General features: G+C 32.1%; 1 protein-coding gene across 3 annotated transcripts in view; it reads left to right on the top strand.

The window, feature by feature from the left end:
• TSC22D1 (TSC22 domain family member 1) overlaps nt 1-16,912 on the top strand; it is a 113,796-nt gene that overhangs the window by 66,950 nt on the left and 29,934 nt on the right. Inside the window, exon 1 of one of the 3 annotated variants that reach the window (XM_045567241.1) lies at nt 13,982-14,076. The exons of the other annotated variants lie outside the window; for them this stretch is intronic. The gene's annotated coding sequence lies outside the window, so the exon portion shown is untranslated. Of the gene's footprint in view, nt 1-13,981; nt 14,077-16,912 lie in introns of those variants that run through there. 3 annotated transcript variants of the gene reach the window in all.

The following is a 16,912-nucleotide window of genomic DNA, read 5'->3' as shown; positions in this document are numbered from 1 at the left end:
GAAACATGGAAAGATTTTAAGTAGAAAACTTACGTGATTAGATTTGCATTTTAGAAAGATGAATCTGGCGGCAGCTTGGGGAAGAGATTAAATGTGGGGAACAATAAATACTGGATTATCTAAGAAACTTGTAATTAGTAGATAAGAAGTGATAGTTCTGAATTAAGGCAGGGCCAGTCTCAAGGAAAAGAAGGAAGAAGAGAATCACTTTCTATCTAAAGTGAAGCAGAATCTACTTTGGCTCAGTGCCAGATGGTATGTGAGGGATAATGGACACAAGAAATTAAAGATAATTTATGGCTTTCTGTTTCAGACTACAGGTTTTTTGTTTTCATTTTTTTTTAAATTGGAGTGAAATTCAATTTATAAACAACATAAAATTCACCATTTTAAAGTATAATTGAGTGGTATTTAGTACATTCACAATGTTATATGACCATCACTTTTATCAAGTTCCACACATTTTCATCATCCCAGAAGAAAGTTCTATACCTGTTAAGCAGCAATTTCCCATTTCCTCCTTTCCCAACCCCCAGCACTTGGCAACCACCAACCTGCTTTCTGTTTCTATGGATTTACCTATTCTGAATATTTCATATGAATGGAATCATATGGTATGTGATCTCTTATGTCTGGCTTCTTTCACTTAGCATGATTTTGAGGGTCATCCACATTACAGCATGAAGCAGTACTTCATTTATTTGAATTGCTGAATATTTTGTGTATGTATTTACTACATTTGGTTCATTCATCTGTTGATGGACTTTTGAGTTGTTTCCACCTTTTAGCTATTGTGAATAATGAGTGCTGCTGTGAACATTTGTGTATAAGTATTTGGCTACCTGTTTTTAATTCTTTTGGTAATATACCTAAGAGTGGAATTTCTGGGTTGTGTAATAATTCTATGTTTAACTTTGTGAAGAATTGCCAAAGTGTTTTCCACAGCAGCTATATCATTTTCTGCCCCCACCATTGTATGAGGGTTCCAGTTTCTCCACATCCTCACCAATGCTTTTTATTTTCCATATTTTAAATTATAGCCATGCTATCGAGTATGAAGTGGTATCTTGTGGTTTTGACTTGCATTTCCCTAATAGCTAATGATGAGCATCTTTCGTGTGCTTGTCAGCCATTTGTATATATCCAAGGGATAAATATGAAAGATATATATTCAGACACTTAATTCCACTCCTAGGTATATATCTGAAAGGTCTATTCAAACACTTCGCCTGTTTTTTAATTGAGTTGTATTTTTGTTGCTGTAAGAGTTCTTTATGTGTTCTAGGTACAAGTCCCTTGTCAGATACATGGTTCACAAATATTTTCTCCCATTATGTAGGTTATCTTTTCACTTTCTTGATAGTGTCCTTTCATGCACAAGAGGTTTAATTTTGGTGAAGTTTAATTTATTATTTTTTATTGCTTATGTTTTTGGTGTTATGTCTAAGAATCCATTGTTAAATCCAAGGTCATGAAAATGTTCCTGATGTTTTGCTCTAAGAATTTTATAGTTTTAGCTCTAATATTTAGATTGTGAGTCTGTTTTGAGTTTATATGCTGTGAGACAGGTCCACCTTTATTCTTTTGCATGTGAATATCCAGTTGTGCTTGCACCATTTGTTGAAAATATTATTCTTTTTGCACTGGATGGTCTTGGCACCCTTTTCTAAAACCACTTGGTCATAGGTTTATGTATTTATTTCTGGATTCTCAATTTTATTCCACTGGCCTATTTTTTATGTTGTGTCACAAATGATATCTTTTACATTGTGTGTCCATTAACAGATTTATTTTGTTTTATGCAGATGTCTTTTAGTTCTTACTGAAAAAACAGAAGAGTTGCAAACCAAAAATACAATAATACTGACTTGTATTTATCTACATATTAATAGTTATCTTTACCAGTATTCTTTATTTCTTTGTATGGCTATGTGTTATTGTCTGGTGTCCTTTGCTTTCTACCTGTGGGAAAAAACAAAACAAAAATTCTCAACTCTCCCAGTCTTTTTGCAGATTGGCTCTGTATTGGGGCACTCCTTCTTCAAAGCTTAGCCAGCCTATTTACAGTCCTTTTGTACCCTGCCTCATCTAGCTGAGCTTAGATCAACAAGATGTGAAAGTATGGGGTCTTCTCAAATCTTTTCTAAGCATCCATCCTGCCCTAGGCATGAATGTGGCTTTCCAAATTCCCCAGTAATGCATGGTAGCTTTTTAATACACTAAATCTCCAAAGAACCTTTCTCTTCAGTCTTCACCATATCTCTTGTGTGCCTTAACTATAATCTTTTGCTTCAGGTTACAGTGGGTTGTTCTTATTTTTTTCAGTGTTTTTAAAGAATGCCTTCTGTATAGCCACTTCTGTCTTGAGAGAGTCTGAGTTAGGTAAAACTAAGGCCAGTGTCTTTTAAGGTTGTCCTCAGATAGGTCAAAACAGACAAACACAGTTCTTTGAAAACAAGGTCTGCTCTGCTCCCTACAGAACTGGGGACCAAGGCCCCACGCTGGGAATGTGGGATGCTATTGTCAAGACTGCCACTGAGACAGGGAAGGGATGGGGTGAGGGCAAGTAAAAATGCCACTGAGTTTTCATGTTTCTACTTTGAATCAGTGTTTGTTTAGTTGCTGTGAAGCTTTGACTATTTTCCAGAGTTCATTGATTTTGGTAATTTTTGCTCATTTTCTTGCTGTTACTCTGGAAGGAAGTTACCCTTGGTGCTACCTACTCTGCTATTTTCACTGATGTCACTCCCACAGGTGGTTTTTTTGAAGAATAAATTTGATGGGAGAGATGAAGAGTGTCTGACCTAGAGAAAGAGGGATTTGATGTGGAGGGTATATCTCCTGAGCATTTTGAAGCCAAATATTAGAACTCGTATATTTTAAGAAGTTTTTTGGCATTGGTTGTGGGATTCATGTAAAAGAAATACACAATTTTTACATAAATTATCAAAACCCCTGTGAATCTACTACCCAAGTTAAAACTAAAGCATTTTAGTGTCTTTGAAACTATATTGTATTCCTCCGAGTTCCACCCCCCACCTTCCCTCCAACAATAACTACTGTAGTGATTTGGGGGTTGGGGAGCTTATATTCCTATCTTTTAAAGCAGAGCAGGCTCCAAAGCAGCTTAACTTGGTATGTACATATCCCTCAACAATGTTTTTTGCATAGTTTTGTTTGTCTTTGAGCTTTATAAAAATGAAATCCTGTAGGGAATTTTATATGTTTTACATTTTTCATTCAATATTGATTTAAGAGTATCCATGTTGTATGTAGCTGTGCAGATGGTCCCTGACTTACCATGGTTCAATTTAGGATTTTTCAACTTTATGATGGTACAAAAGCAATACACATTCAGTAGAATCTGTACTTCAAGTACCCATACAACCATTCTGTTTTTCACTTTCAGTACAGTATTCAATAAATTACATGAAGTATTCAACACTTCATTATAAAATAGGAATTGCATTAGATGATTTTGGCCAAGTATAAGCTAGTGTCAGTGTTCTGAGCACGGGTAATGTAGGCGAGGTTAAGGTATGCTGTTTGGTAGGTTAGATTTTTAAATGCATTTTTGACTTAAACCTATCGTAAGTTGAAAATATTTTATCAAAACATAACCCCATCGTAACTCAAGGATCATCTGTATGTTCTTTTTTTATGAGTGAGTAAAACTTAGATGTATGAGAGTACCACGATTTATCCATTCTCCTCTTGATGGGCATTTAGAGTTGTTTCCAGTTTTTTATTTATTTTTATTTTTTGTGAGGCTGAGCAATACTACTGTGATCATTTTCATACGTGTGCATAAGACATGTATAGTGTTTCCACTGAACTGGAATGACTGAATCATGGAAGTTACACATTTACAAGATGATGTCTCATAGTTTTCCATGATGATTGTTCCACTTTGCCCTCTCACCAACAACACATAAAAAATTACAGATCAATATTTTTGTCAACATTTGGTATCGTCAGACTGCTTCAGTTTTGCTGATATAGTGCATGTAAATATTAGCTCATTGTGGTTTTAATTTGAGGTTAAGCATATTATATCTGTGTTTATTAGCCATTCATATTTTCTTGTCTGTGAAATTCCTTTTCTCAATTTTCCATTAGATTATTTGGATTATACTTATTTGTGAAGCTCTTTATGTATTCTGGATACTAATTGTTTTTGGCTACATGTGTTATCAATATTATTGCCTAGCTTGTGGCATACCTTTTCACTTTCTTTATGATGTCCTTTGAGCAGAAGTTCATAATTTAATGTAGTGAAGTTCATGAATATATTTTTTATGGTAAGTGATTTTTGGGTTTAAGGAAATCTTTTATCTTATGGTCATTGAGACAATTGCCTATATTTGTCCCAAAATATTAAAGTTTTGTGTTGTACATTTACATCTTTAACTATCCAGAATTATTTTTAAAAATTAAAGTATAGCATATAGAGAAAAATGTACAAGTCATATCACTCGATGAATTATTACAAAATAATGGGTATGTAACCTCCATTCAGTTAAAAATAATAGAACATTAGCATTCTAGAATCCCCTCTCAAACCACCTCCTAAATACTATCCTTATTCTTCCCGTCAAAGATACCTACTCTACAGGCTTCTAATACTATCAGTTAGTTTTGTTCATTTTGAACTTTATAGAAATGAAATTATATGCTACATATTCTTTTGTTTCTGATTTTTCTTACCCGGTAATATATTTGTGAGACACATCCATGTCGTGGAGTTTAATAGAAGTTTGTTCATTTTCATAGATACATACTATTTGATTCTATGAATATACCACATTTTATTTCTCCATTCTGTTGATATACATTTGGGTTGTTTCCATTTGAGGGTTGTTATGAGTAATGCAGCTATGAACACTCTTGTACATGTCTTTTATTGTAAATATTTAAAAATATTTGCATATCTGTCCCAGGAATAGAACTGGTTGGTTTGTGTATGTTCATCTTTTGTAGATATTGCCAGGTTTCCCAAGTGGTTGTACCTATTAATATTTTCACCTCTACCAGCTGTGTATAATGAGCGTTCTAGTCGCTCCATATTCCATCCATCTCTTATGTTTAAACCCACTTGTTGGTCTTTCAAGTTTTGTCCATCTTGGTGAATGTGTAGTGGTACCTCATTGTGGTGTTAAATTGCATTTCTCTTATTGCTAATGAGATTGAGCAGAGATACACAGGCTATTTGGATATATTATTTTGTAAAATGCCTGTTAAATTCTCTTGCCTATTTTTCTGTTGGATTGTTTGTCTTTTTCTTACTGATTTTAGTTCTTTAAATATTCATGAAATGAGCTCTTTGATGTGTTACAAATATCTCCTCTCTCACAATGACTTACATTTTTATTTTTGATGTCTTTTAATAAACAAATTCCTAATTTTGATGTAGTTCAGTTCATCTTTTTCTTTATAGTCAATGCTTTTGCACCTTGTTTTAAGAAATCTTTGTCTATTCCCAAAATATTCTCCTATTTGTCTTCTAGAAACAGTTTTACCTTTCACATTTAGAGCTACCATCTGATTTGACTTCTTTATAGGATGTGAGGTGAGGATCAAAAGTAATTCTTCCCCCATATGGACAGCTAATTGGTTCAGCACCAATATTTGAAAAGACTGTCCTTTCTTTTTCTTTCTTTTTTTTTTTGCAGTGCTGCTTTTGTCATAAACCTATATATATGTGTATATACATAGGGTCCATTTCTGTATTCTGTTCTTCGAATGTAATATTGCTTTGTTAAAAAGCACCTGGGAAGTTGAAGTCCCTTCACTGTCTTCTTCTTTAAGATGTCTTGGTTATTATGAGGTTCTTGCCCTTCCATATAAATGTTATGGTTCCTCATAAAGCCATTTTGGGATTTTGATGAATGCCACTGGGTTTAGGAATACCACTGAATCTAGAGATGAATATGGGGATTTGTGACATTGAATTTCTTTATTTTAGTCTCTTTAATATATGTCAATAAAATTCTAGGTATATTTGGTTAAATTCTGGGTGTTTTATATTTTTGTTGCTTTTGTAAATATCTTTTTGAAAATTACATGTTATTTGTGTTGGTATATGCAGAAGGCAGTTAGCTACTTTGTTAAACCTTCTTATTGATTCTAAGAAATTCTCTGTATATTATTTTGTTTTTCTGTGTAGACAATTATAGCATCTGAGAATAATGACCAACTTTGCTTCTTCTTTTCCAATATTTGTTCTTTTTTCTTGTTTTACTGAACTGACTAGAACAGTACTGTCCATTAGAAATATAATGTGAGCCGTAAGTATAATTTAAAATTTTATAGTAGTCACATTAAAAAATAAAAAGAAACAGATGAAGTGAATTTTAATAACTTATTTAATTTAATATTATAATTTCAACATGTAATCAATATAAAATTAATGAGATATTTTACTTTTGCGGGGGTACTAAATCTTCAAAAGCTGGTATGTATTTTACACTTACACAACATCTCAGTTTGGACTAGCTATATTTCAAGTGCTCATAGCCATGTGTGGCTAGTGGCTACGGTAGTAGACAATGCAGGACTACAATTTCCAGTAGGGTGCTGCTGTTATTGTGAGTATACTTGTCTTATTTCTAATTTGAAATAATTCCTTCTGACATTTGCCCGTTAGGAAGGATGTATTCTGTAGGTTTTGGCAGATATCTTTTAGGTGGTTAAAGAAGTTTCCTTACATTTTTAATTTACTAAATTTTACTCTTAATAAGAAATTTATATTGAATTTTGTTAAAAAATTTTTAAAATCTCTTGAAGTGATCTTTTTTCTTTAATTTGCTAAGGTAATAAATAAAATTTATAGATTTTCTATGATAAGCTACTCTTGTATTGCTTGGATACACCTGACTTGGTTTTGACATATTTTTATTCACTATGATAATTTGTTTTATGTTTAGTTTTTAAGGATGTTTGCACTGTTCATAAAAGGAAATGGCCTGTAATTCTCTTTTTTCAAAACTGTGCTTTCTCTTTTTGGTTTCAAGGTTTTGCTAGCCTCTTAAAATAAGCTAGAAAGTAAAGAGTTTATATATATATATATATGTATATATATATATATATAATATGTATATATATGTATATATATATATATATGTATAATCTCTAGAAAAATTTTTATGAAAGAATGTTATCTTGTTACTTGGCAGTTTGGTAGAACTTTGCATATAAAACCTTCTAGGTCTTGTTTTTCAAGTTTTCTAAGTTGCCTTAAAGTTAATAGTACTCTGTTATATTACAAGCATTTAAGACTATAAAATTCCCTCAGAGTTATTTATTTTACAGCTTACCTTACAAATCCACATTTGCTTTTAATTTTAACTGTTTTAAATTTCAATTATGATTTATTTTTGATCCATAGATTTTTTAGAAGTGTTTTAAAATTATCAAGTGTAGGTGTTTTTGTGTCTTTATCATTCTATTAGTGAATTATACATTAATTAATTGCATGGTGATCTACAAACATGGTTTGTATGAACTGATTCTTTTCAATGTGTTTAGTCTTACTTTATGATTTAGCCCATGAACAGTTTATATAGATGGTCCATGTATGCTTGTAAAGGATGTGTATTCTTAATTTTGAGGTTGAGGATTCTCTATGTCCATTAAGCCAAGTTTTTTAATTGCTTTGATGAGATCTTTAATATCTTAACTAATTTTGTCTGCTTGACCTAACAGTAATAGAGATGATCTGATACATTTTTCCTTAGAGTTCTATCAAATTTTGCTTTATATGTTTATGTGTATTCAATGCATATAAGTTTAGGATTTTTGTCTTCTTTGTGCATTGGAGCTATTATGTCATGACTCTCTTTAATCCTAATGATGCTTTTTGCTTAGGTTTATTTTGTCTTATTTTAACAGGGTTATTCCAGCTTGCTTTGTTTGGTATTGCCAATGATATCTTTTTTCCACCTCCTATTTTTTAGCATTTCCATGCCCTTATATTAATATTTTAACATGTTTCTTATAAATATCATATAGTGGGTTGTTTTTTAGGGGGGTGGCATTTTAAATCTTCAGTGCATTTGGTCTATTTGTATTTATTGTGATTACAGATCTGAATTTCTTTCTTCCATCCTGTACTTGCTATTTGTCCTGGTTTTTCCATGCTTTGCCCCCTTCTCATTCTTGCCCTATTTTTTTGAATTAAGTTTTTTTGGGCTTGTTTACCTTTTTTGTTTTCTTCCTCTTTTCTGGTTTGGGAGCTATGTATTCTATTAATGTTCTTTTAGTTTATGCCCTTTGTATAATCAACTTCACAAAATCTAAAATTAATCAATATGTTAAAACCCATCCTCAAAACCCACAAAAAACTTACAGCATTTTAACAGTAATTACCATTGCCTTTCCCTACTCTCTATAATTTGCATGATAATGTTGTCCATAATTTTCACTTTACTTTTAATAATTCTACAAATTTGACATTATTATTTTAGAGAGATGTTTAGATTTACCTACGTGTTTACTACTTTCTTTACTTACTATTCTTTCTTTTAATTCTTTCTTGTAACTCAGACTTTTCTAATGGAGTATTTTTCTTCTTTCTAAAGATAGGTTTTGGGAGTTCCTTTAGTGAATGTCAAATGGTGGTAAACTTTTCTTTTACGTGTATCTGAAAATGTTTTCATTTTACTCCAGTTCTTTGAAAGATCTGGGTTTTACCCAGTTCTCAGTTATTTTAGTCATATGTTCTCTCTGAAATACATTTTTGAAATATCTTCCTAATGAAAAAGGTAATCAGAAGTCTAATATTAATATTTATTATGTGCAGGCTTAATTAAAAAATCTTACTAAAGAGACTCTTAACTTTGTACAAAGTTTGTGTTAGGTTACTGAAAGAATTGCTGCACATTTAAAGACTAAAAAAGGACTAAAAGAACTTTCCATATATGTATTGTGGTGACTGCCCTTAAATTTGTAGCTAAAATCACTATCTATAGGACTTCTTATTGTTTATAGCTTTGAGTTTTCATTTGCTTATATTAAGCACTCTTTTTCGAAAACTTGTACTTTATTAGTTCCTGGTGATAAGACGGCAGCCTGCATTCCATTCTTTAAAAATCTTGTTTTCTAACTATTGCCTCAATTGAAGTAAGCTTAAACAGATTTATACTATTATTAGTGTCCATCCCTTTTTCTTCTATAATAATGGTAAAAGGAAGAGGGTGGAATCCAAGATTTATTGGATCTTTATATATCACTCATGCCATATACTTTGTGTATCTATTTTTTTTTTTTTGCTGTTGTTCTTACTACATATGATCCCACCTTTTATTTTATAAATGAGGAAATGGAGTTTGAAAGTTAAGTGACTTCTTGAGGTACCATCGTATGTAAGTGTTGGGACTAGGAGTCAAACATAGATGCTCATGTATTTCCTATAATTCTAGTGTCATTTGCATTAAAATATTCTATGGTAATCAATCGTCACAATGCAGACCAGCAAGCAGATGGCATAACCACTCATGTGGCTTGATGTTAGATGTGGGAAAGAGCCCCTCAACTAATAATATTGCTGTGCTGTTATTCTGTGGTGCTCCAAAAGCCTATAATTAGATTTACTTCTAGGATTTGAGATAGTTATCTTGTGCCACAAATTGTTAAATTTGTTTGTCATGAATATTATACTTTTAACAATTTCTATTAATATCATTCCCTGCCTTCCCCAACTCCAACTCGAGTCCTAAACTAACATAATAAGTAATAATAAATAGTATGCATTTTTATTCTTCTAAATTAATTAAAGTAACTTACACTTTTGTGCCCACATTCAGAGACATTATTTACCTCTGGATTGGGAAGCACTGTTATGTATAATGCATATAAGATGGGCTCGTATAGGGAGGGAGAAGGGACTGTGTTTTCTTCCTTGCTTATCGACAGAAAATTAGTATATTACCTTAAAGTGTTTCACAGTAAGAAATGGAAATCCTGTTATTGTAGAGACTAGAGATTTTAAAGGGATGTTTGAACATTCTCATAGTTGACTATAGAAATAATTTCAAATTCTTAGGCTACTCCAACTTCAAAACATTCAGATACTATTAATATTTGTTTTTAGGGGTTTTTTTAACCTATTCCTTTTTCTTTTCAATTTCAAACTTTGTGATGGTATGTCTGTTGTATTTGCTAGCAAATTTTGTAAATTTTTCTGTATTTAAATACTTTTTTTAAAAAACACCAAGATTTGTGTGAGATGCCTATGCACAAATACAGGCATCTTTCTCTCAGCTTAAGAAAAATTAGGCTAGAAATTGAATTATATGGATTATTATATAAATAAAATTGTACTGAATTTAAGATAGCCTGGGTTACATTATGTAAAAATATTCTGGATTTATGGATTTGTATCTTATTTTTATTAAGATACGATGTGTTAGCGCCATCTACTGTTAAGTAAGAATAACCACTTCTTGGTGTGCATTTGAATTTTTCCCAGTGTCTTATTCCAAATCCAGCATGTTACTGCAGGTCTTCTCACTGAGTTGACCACTCTGTATAATATGGGTATTTTGGGCTATTCAGATGATGTTCTGTCTGTATTCAGGTTTGGATAATTTTTGTAGATCTTGTTTCATAACTCTTGTCAAAATAGCAATGGCAAATTTCTTACAATTTTCTTGACAGTTAAGCATTTTAAAATAGAGCTAGCTGATCATGCTAGCTTTCTTTTTTTTTTTTTTTTTTTATTTTTTTATTTTTTTTTATTTCAGCTCATCATGGGGGTACATAAGTTCAGGTCATCTACATTGTCCCGTGCTAGCTTTCCATAAAGCATCCTTTTCTTAACATCTGCTATTTGACCATTGTTATAAAGACTGGTGGATTAAAATTGGGATTTAAATTGAATATCTAATTTATAGCTGAAAGACTGTTCATGAAAGGCTATATCTCAGTGTTGCTTATTAATTAATTGAATGTCTAAATCTGCATAGCACAGTGTCGAATGTATTGGTAATTTAGTGGAAAACCTGCATTTTCTTAATGGAAAGGATATTGCAAAAATAGTTTCATATAATGTACTGATTAGGAACATAAGCTTTAAAGTTAGACTCCCTGTGTTTAAATGCTGGCATTACTACTTGTTGCATTTGTGATCTTGAGGCCATCAACCTTAATGTCTCTGAGCCTCAGTTTTCATCTGAAAATGAGAGTAATGATAATAGTACCTGCCTCTTGAGATTATTGTGAAGCATAAAGAAAATTACCTTTCTAAAGTACTGAGCATAAACTCTGGCACATTAATAAGCACTCAAATGTTAGTTGCTATCATTATTAATATTGTTGTCAATGTTTATATATTCAAAGTAAATAGAACACATATATTTTTATCTTGATAACTAATACCTTTTTTGACAATGAAATAATGAAATAATGCTTGACATAAAATATTAGCTTAAGAATATACATGTTCAAAAGGTTTACTGTTTGTTTCTGTGTGGTAGAGTGGAAAGAACAAAGTTGGGTCTTCAGTCTTGGCTCTGTCAGTTACTAGTAGTGTAACTTGTAGTGAATTATTTAACCTCTCTAAAGCTCAGTTTCTTCATCTGAAAATGAGTTGAGGATTACATTATATAAGATATATATAAAGTCATCATTCTTGGCACTTAGTAGACTAACTGCATAAATGTTAATTCTCCCATTTAATAACATACTGCAAATTTACTAACATGCATGTATTTCTATAGTTTTGCTTTATATTACTCATACTAAAATTAAAAGATATTAAGTACCCTTTCTTTATATTAAAAAAAACTGCTGGAGTTCCAGAAGGATACAACAAAATTGTGACATCCTCAAGGAGTGTAATTGAGATGGGATATAAACATGTGAAAATTTTTTTTAAACTTTAATAATGGTTCAAGCAGTAATATTTGTATGCAATTGCTAATTAAATTACACAGAAATGTTTTCAGGGAGTTCAAAGGAGGAATGCTTTTCATACTGGATCCAGATTCCATACCCCCCTCTGACCTTATTGTTACAATTTTTTGTGGTAGTATGGCCTATTTGGGATTCTAGGACATAAGTTAAAATCCACTCACGGGATTATTAGTAATATTTGTTGATTTCATGTTATCTACCAGCATCGTGTACCAAGGCTATGGATCCATCCAGCCTTCAAGGTGGGCAGAGTAGGGTGGGGTTTGGTGGTAAATGATCAGCACTGGGTATAGTTCCTGAGCACAGTAGACGCTCATAAATAATTGAATGAATGAATGGAAGTGTCTGCATCACAGCTGTTATACTGACAAGCTAGTATCCTTATCGCACACTAATTTAAGTTTCTTTATAGAATTATAAATAGCTAATCCCCCCCTGTGTCCTCTGGGACTTTGCTTCATCAGGGTACATCATCTCTTATTATTAATATCTTTAATCTTTTCCACTTTTTTTGACAACTTGTATGAACCAGTAACTCCCGAACTCCTTGCCAGTCCTGTCTTCCTCATTACTCAGTCATCTCTACTGCTGTGGTGTGGCTATTCCCTCTTACCACCCTACAACCCAGGCTTTTTCTCCAGATATTACCAACGATTTCCTAACTGCTAAGTCTCAAGTTGAAGAAACACTTTTCCTTCCGTATGTCATTTGATCTCTGTGTCTTTGGGATTGTTGTTTGTTACTTCCTGGAGTTCTCCTCTCTTGGCTCTAGCGTACCAATCTCTCTTGGTTCTCCTCCTATCTCTTGGCCTTCCTTTCAGCCTCATTTACTGTTTCTTTGGGTTTTTTCTCCCCAGCCCTCTTACATGTTGATGTAAGAAGCCAATGATAGTAAATTTACAACACATTCCAAAACATAAGCCAACATCCAACTGTTTATGAAAAACTCATGCTTAGCTTGTTTCCCACATTATACCACAGTATCTAGTCTTTCCTACTATGCACACCACCCAGTAAGACGGCCCAGAATGCACACACAGACACTACTAATACTTATCCCACTCATCTTTAGTCTTTATTTTAATATTCAAGATTATACATTTGCCTTGTATTGCTTTAGTTGCATCCTACAAGTTTTGATATATACTATGTTTGTTGTTATTCATTTCATTCTTATAATTTAAAAAAATCTCCCACTTCTGTGATGTTGGCCCCTTTGAATTTTCTTTAATTTTTTAAAGTTTAATCTATTTTTTTTAAAAGAGTCAACTTATATATTTACTTAGTAATTATATACATTTTCCATCTGGTAATTTATACCATGCTGCTTTATTTGTATCAATACCTTTCAGTTCCCCTTGGTTGATTTGATCAGTCTCTTTTTACCTTCTGGAATAGCACTGCAGACTGTTTAAGAGAAAAACAAATGAAGAATTGTCTATTTCTCTGTTTCCCACCTCATACTCATCTCTGCTCCAGTACAATGTGTATTTATAGGGCTAGGGTAGAATATCCTGGACACAAATTGCAGGAAGTACGAGGCCTCCTGGGAACAGAAAAGCTGTTGACGTCGAGACTTCATACCTGATTGTTTTGGCTTTGCTTTGCTTGTCTGCTTTATTTTTCTTTCCCTCTCACTCCCTTTTTCCTCCTTATCCTCCCACCTCCTTTCTTCTTTCCTCCTCCCTCTAGTCCTATCTCCATCCCTTCCTTCATCCTTTCTCTTCCTTCTATTTGTGAATCCTTATTGCCCCCCTACCCCAATACAAACATGTTTCAAAAATTGGGAAAACCCCCACTAGATCCTCCTGATTTTTGGATCAAGGAGAAATGATTGATAGAGGCTGTGTGTTATTAACTTGTTATACTCTAAATAAACCTAAAGCAAATCTCCTATGCCTTTTTAAATCTTCGAAGCATAACAAATCACTATATTCATAGTATTTTTGTTCTCCTGGAAGCAATGAGTCATCCTAAGTAAATTGGATCACTGCCCCTTTAAATAGAAACTGGAGGACTGATGGAACTTAGGTCTACTTCCTGAAGCACCTGTTGGTCCTCCAGGAGTGTCGGTTGGGCCTGGGTGGGAAGAGAGGTCCAAGAAAGCCACCATTGTGACTGTCTGTAACATGAAACTTTTTCTGTAGTCTAGTGATAAAAGCCGTGAGTACTTAACTGTAATTCAAATAATTGTGGAAGGAATTGTCCCTCATTTGTCCTAAGCACTGCTTGTTAACCTTTGAAGACAGTTTTTTTCCTTCGAAATACCTGCCTTGGAGGGTGAAATTAGGTTCAGTTCAGCCATTTTTTTTTTTTTTTTTGCTTTGTTTTCGGTTTTCCTAGTTGGAAAAATTTAAAAGCTATTTTTAAAATTACTTTGAGGATTTTTTGGAGATCACAATGGGAGGAATTTTTTCCTTCCATTGTTAACTGAGATGAATTGTATAAAGTCCTTTTTTAGTTTAAGATCTTTAAAAATTTAGTGGCATAACAGTATTAGCTTTTTAATTTGTTTGATCCCTTAGTTGAAGCCATTATTAATATTATAAATGACTTAGAGTTTCATATTGAGCCTTTTTATCAAAAATATTAGCTTCATTTATTCATACTTGAAAGATGATGTTAGCTGTACTTTAGTATGTTTTAGAAATAGAGGTTCTTACATTTATATGTAAAACGTCGGTTTCATATTTATTTTGAAATGTTAAGAATTTTTGTGAATGCTTAATAGAGCTGGCTACTTCTAGCTTAATAATTAAAAAATATATACATGTATACTAAAATATATATATGCTGTTTGTATACTGTTTCTGTAATGTTAATGATTTGAATGCTGATAGAAGTACTGATGCAATTGCATAGTTCTAAATAAATTTAAAATACTTAAGAGTAATTGGTATATGAATTTTAAAAAGCATTAATCACTGTGAATAAAAGATATACTTTAGGTCCGAAATTACAAATGAGAAATTTTCTGCTTTAGTATAAATGAGAATTCTTGAATCTTCAAGGAGAAGTAACTTTTTTGCTTACATTTAACCTTTGCTTATGATGGCAAAATTTTCAAATTGTTTTTAGTGAAAAACTAAGGAATCTATTATTTAAAAAATTCTAATTTCTTTTTGATTGGTGAGTTTCTGAAGTGTTTGTAAACTGTTTAATAAAATCACACAATTTTAGAACAAGAAGGGAACTAAAAGATTATTTAATATTTGATTACTAATGGTCAAATGATATTTGTTTTTATAACAATACGTTAATACATGAAGATGGAAAGATTGTTTTTTAAAAGATCATTGAAATAACTCAGACTTTAGTTGTTGATCTTAATAGACAACCAGGAGTTTAGAGTAATTTTTTTTTAGAACTGGTTCTGATGATTTTTAAAAAGACATTTTTGTTAAACCTAGCAGAACTTATGATTCACAAATAAATATCACACTGAAATTAATTGAAAATATTCTAGATATATAGATTAAATTTAATCTAAATTGTAGCCCTAACTAATCTTATTTGCCCAGCTATTTTGTAATACAACTTGCCTCTCTGATGAATGATTTTGGAAGTAACTTAAAACAGTTGACTGTTGAATAACACAGGTTTGAACTGCATGGGTCTACTTATACATGAATGTTTTTCAACCAAACTCAGATAAAAAATGCAGTATTCTCAGGATGTGATTTTGCATTTGAAGGACTAATTTTTGTACACTCAGATTCTGCAGGGGGGACTAAGGGACTTGAATATGAGCAGATTTTGGTATACTTGGGGGATCCTGGAATCATTCTCCATTGTATACTGAGGGATGACTATACTTATAAGTGCTTTTAGACATATTGTCTCGTTTGGATCCTTGGAATAACTTATGAGGGAGGTAAGGCAAATATTTTTATCTTTATTTTATTACACAAGTGCAGAAATTGTAGTGAAGAGATTGTTACTTGTAGAATCACAGCTGGTCAGTCAAACTGAGTCTCAGTCTTCTAACTCCTGATTTTGTATTTCATATATATATATAGTACATATAAAGTATGTTGAATAAATATTTGTCGAATGAATTAGCATGAATAATTTTTTCATCATAAAAGCAATATATAGTTCCCAATTTATGATGATCTCACATACAGTGGTTCATCTTACAATGTTTCCACTTTACAATGCTGCAAAAGCAATATGCATTCAGTAGAAACCATACTTGGAGCATCCATATAACCATTAACTTTTAGTATTCAATAAATTATGTGAGCTATTCAACATTTTATTATAAAGTAGGCTTTGCGTTAGATGATTTTGGCCAACTGCAGACTAATGTATGTGTTCTGAGCATGTTTAATGTAGGCTAGGCTAAGGTATGATGTTTGAGAGGTTAGGTTTATTAAATGCATTTTCATCCTTTGATGTTTTCAGTTTACGATGGGTTTATCAGGACATAACCCTATTGTAAGTTGAAGAGCATCTGTATGCTCATTAAAGATTTAATTGGATATTTCTTTAATGAAAAATTTGGAAGATACACGAAATTAAAAGGGAAAAGTCTACAAATCTGTCTACCAAAGGCATTGGATGAAGGATAAAAAAATTATATATATCAGATGTAGGTGATTGTAATGTATAAATGTTTTATATCTATATGTATCTTTAAAATATATAATCATAGCATATTATATATATAGATAAGCATATATGTATATGTGTGTGTTTTTAAGTGCAGAAGCTTTTCTAGAGGAATTTATGTCTAATTAGAGGGACATTTAGGGAGAAACCTAAGAAAAGCTGTTTATTTTATCAAGAAAGTTGAAAGGGGAAATGGAGTAACTTTAGAAGGGGCTGGTGGAGCTTTCAAACATGATGCTTAATTAAAACAGTGTAGTTTAAAGGAAATCAACTTGCAAATCTTTGTTTCTTGAATTTTCTTTAATCTTATATTTTTCTGAGTTTGTTTATGGAATTTACAGGTAATTTTCATATCCTTGTTTCTCCTGTAGCCGTTTAGTAGATT

The sequence above is a fragment of the Lemur catta genome, chromosome 13 (assembly GCF_020740605.2).
Source record: "Lemur catta isolate mLemCat1 chromosome 13, mLemCat1.pri, whole genome shotgun sequence".
Classification (NCBI taxonomy): Eukaryota; Metazoa; Chordata; class Mammalia; order Primates; family Lemuridae; genus Lemur; species Lemur catta.
This window is presented reverse-complemented; position numbering and strand designations above follow the sequence as displayed.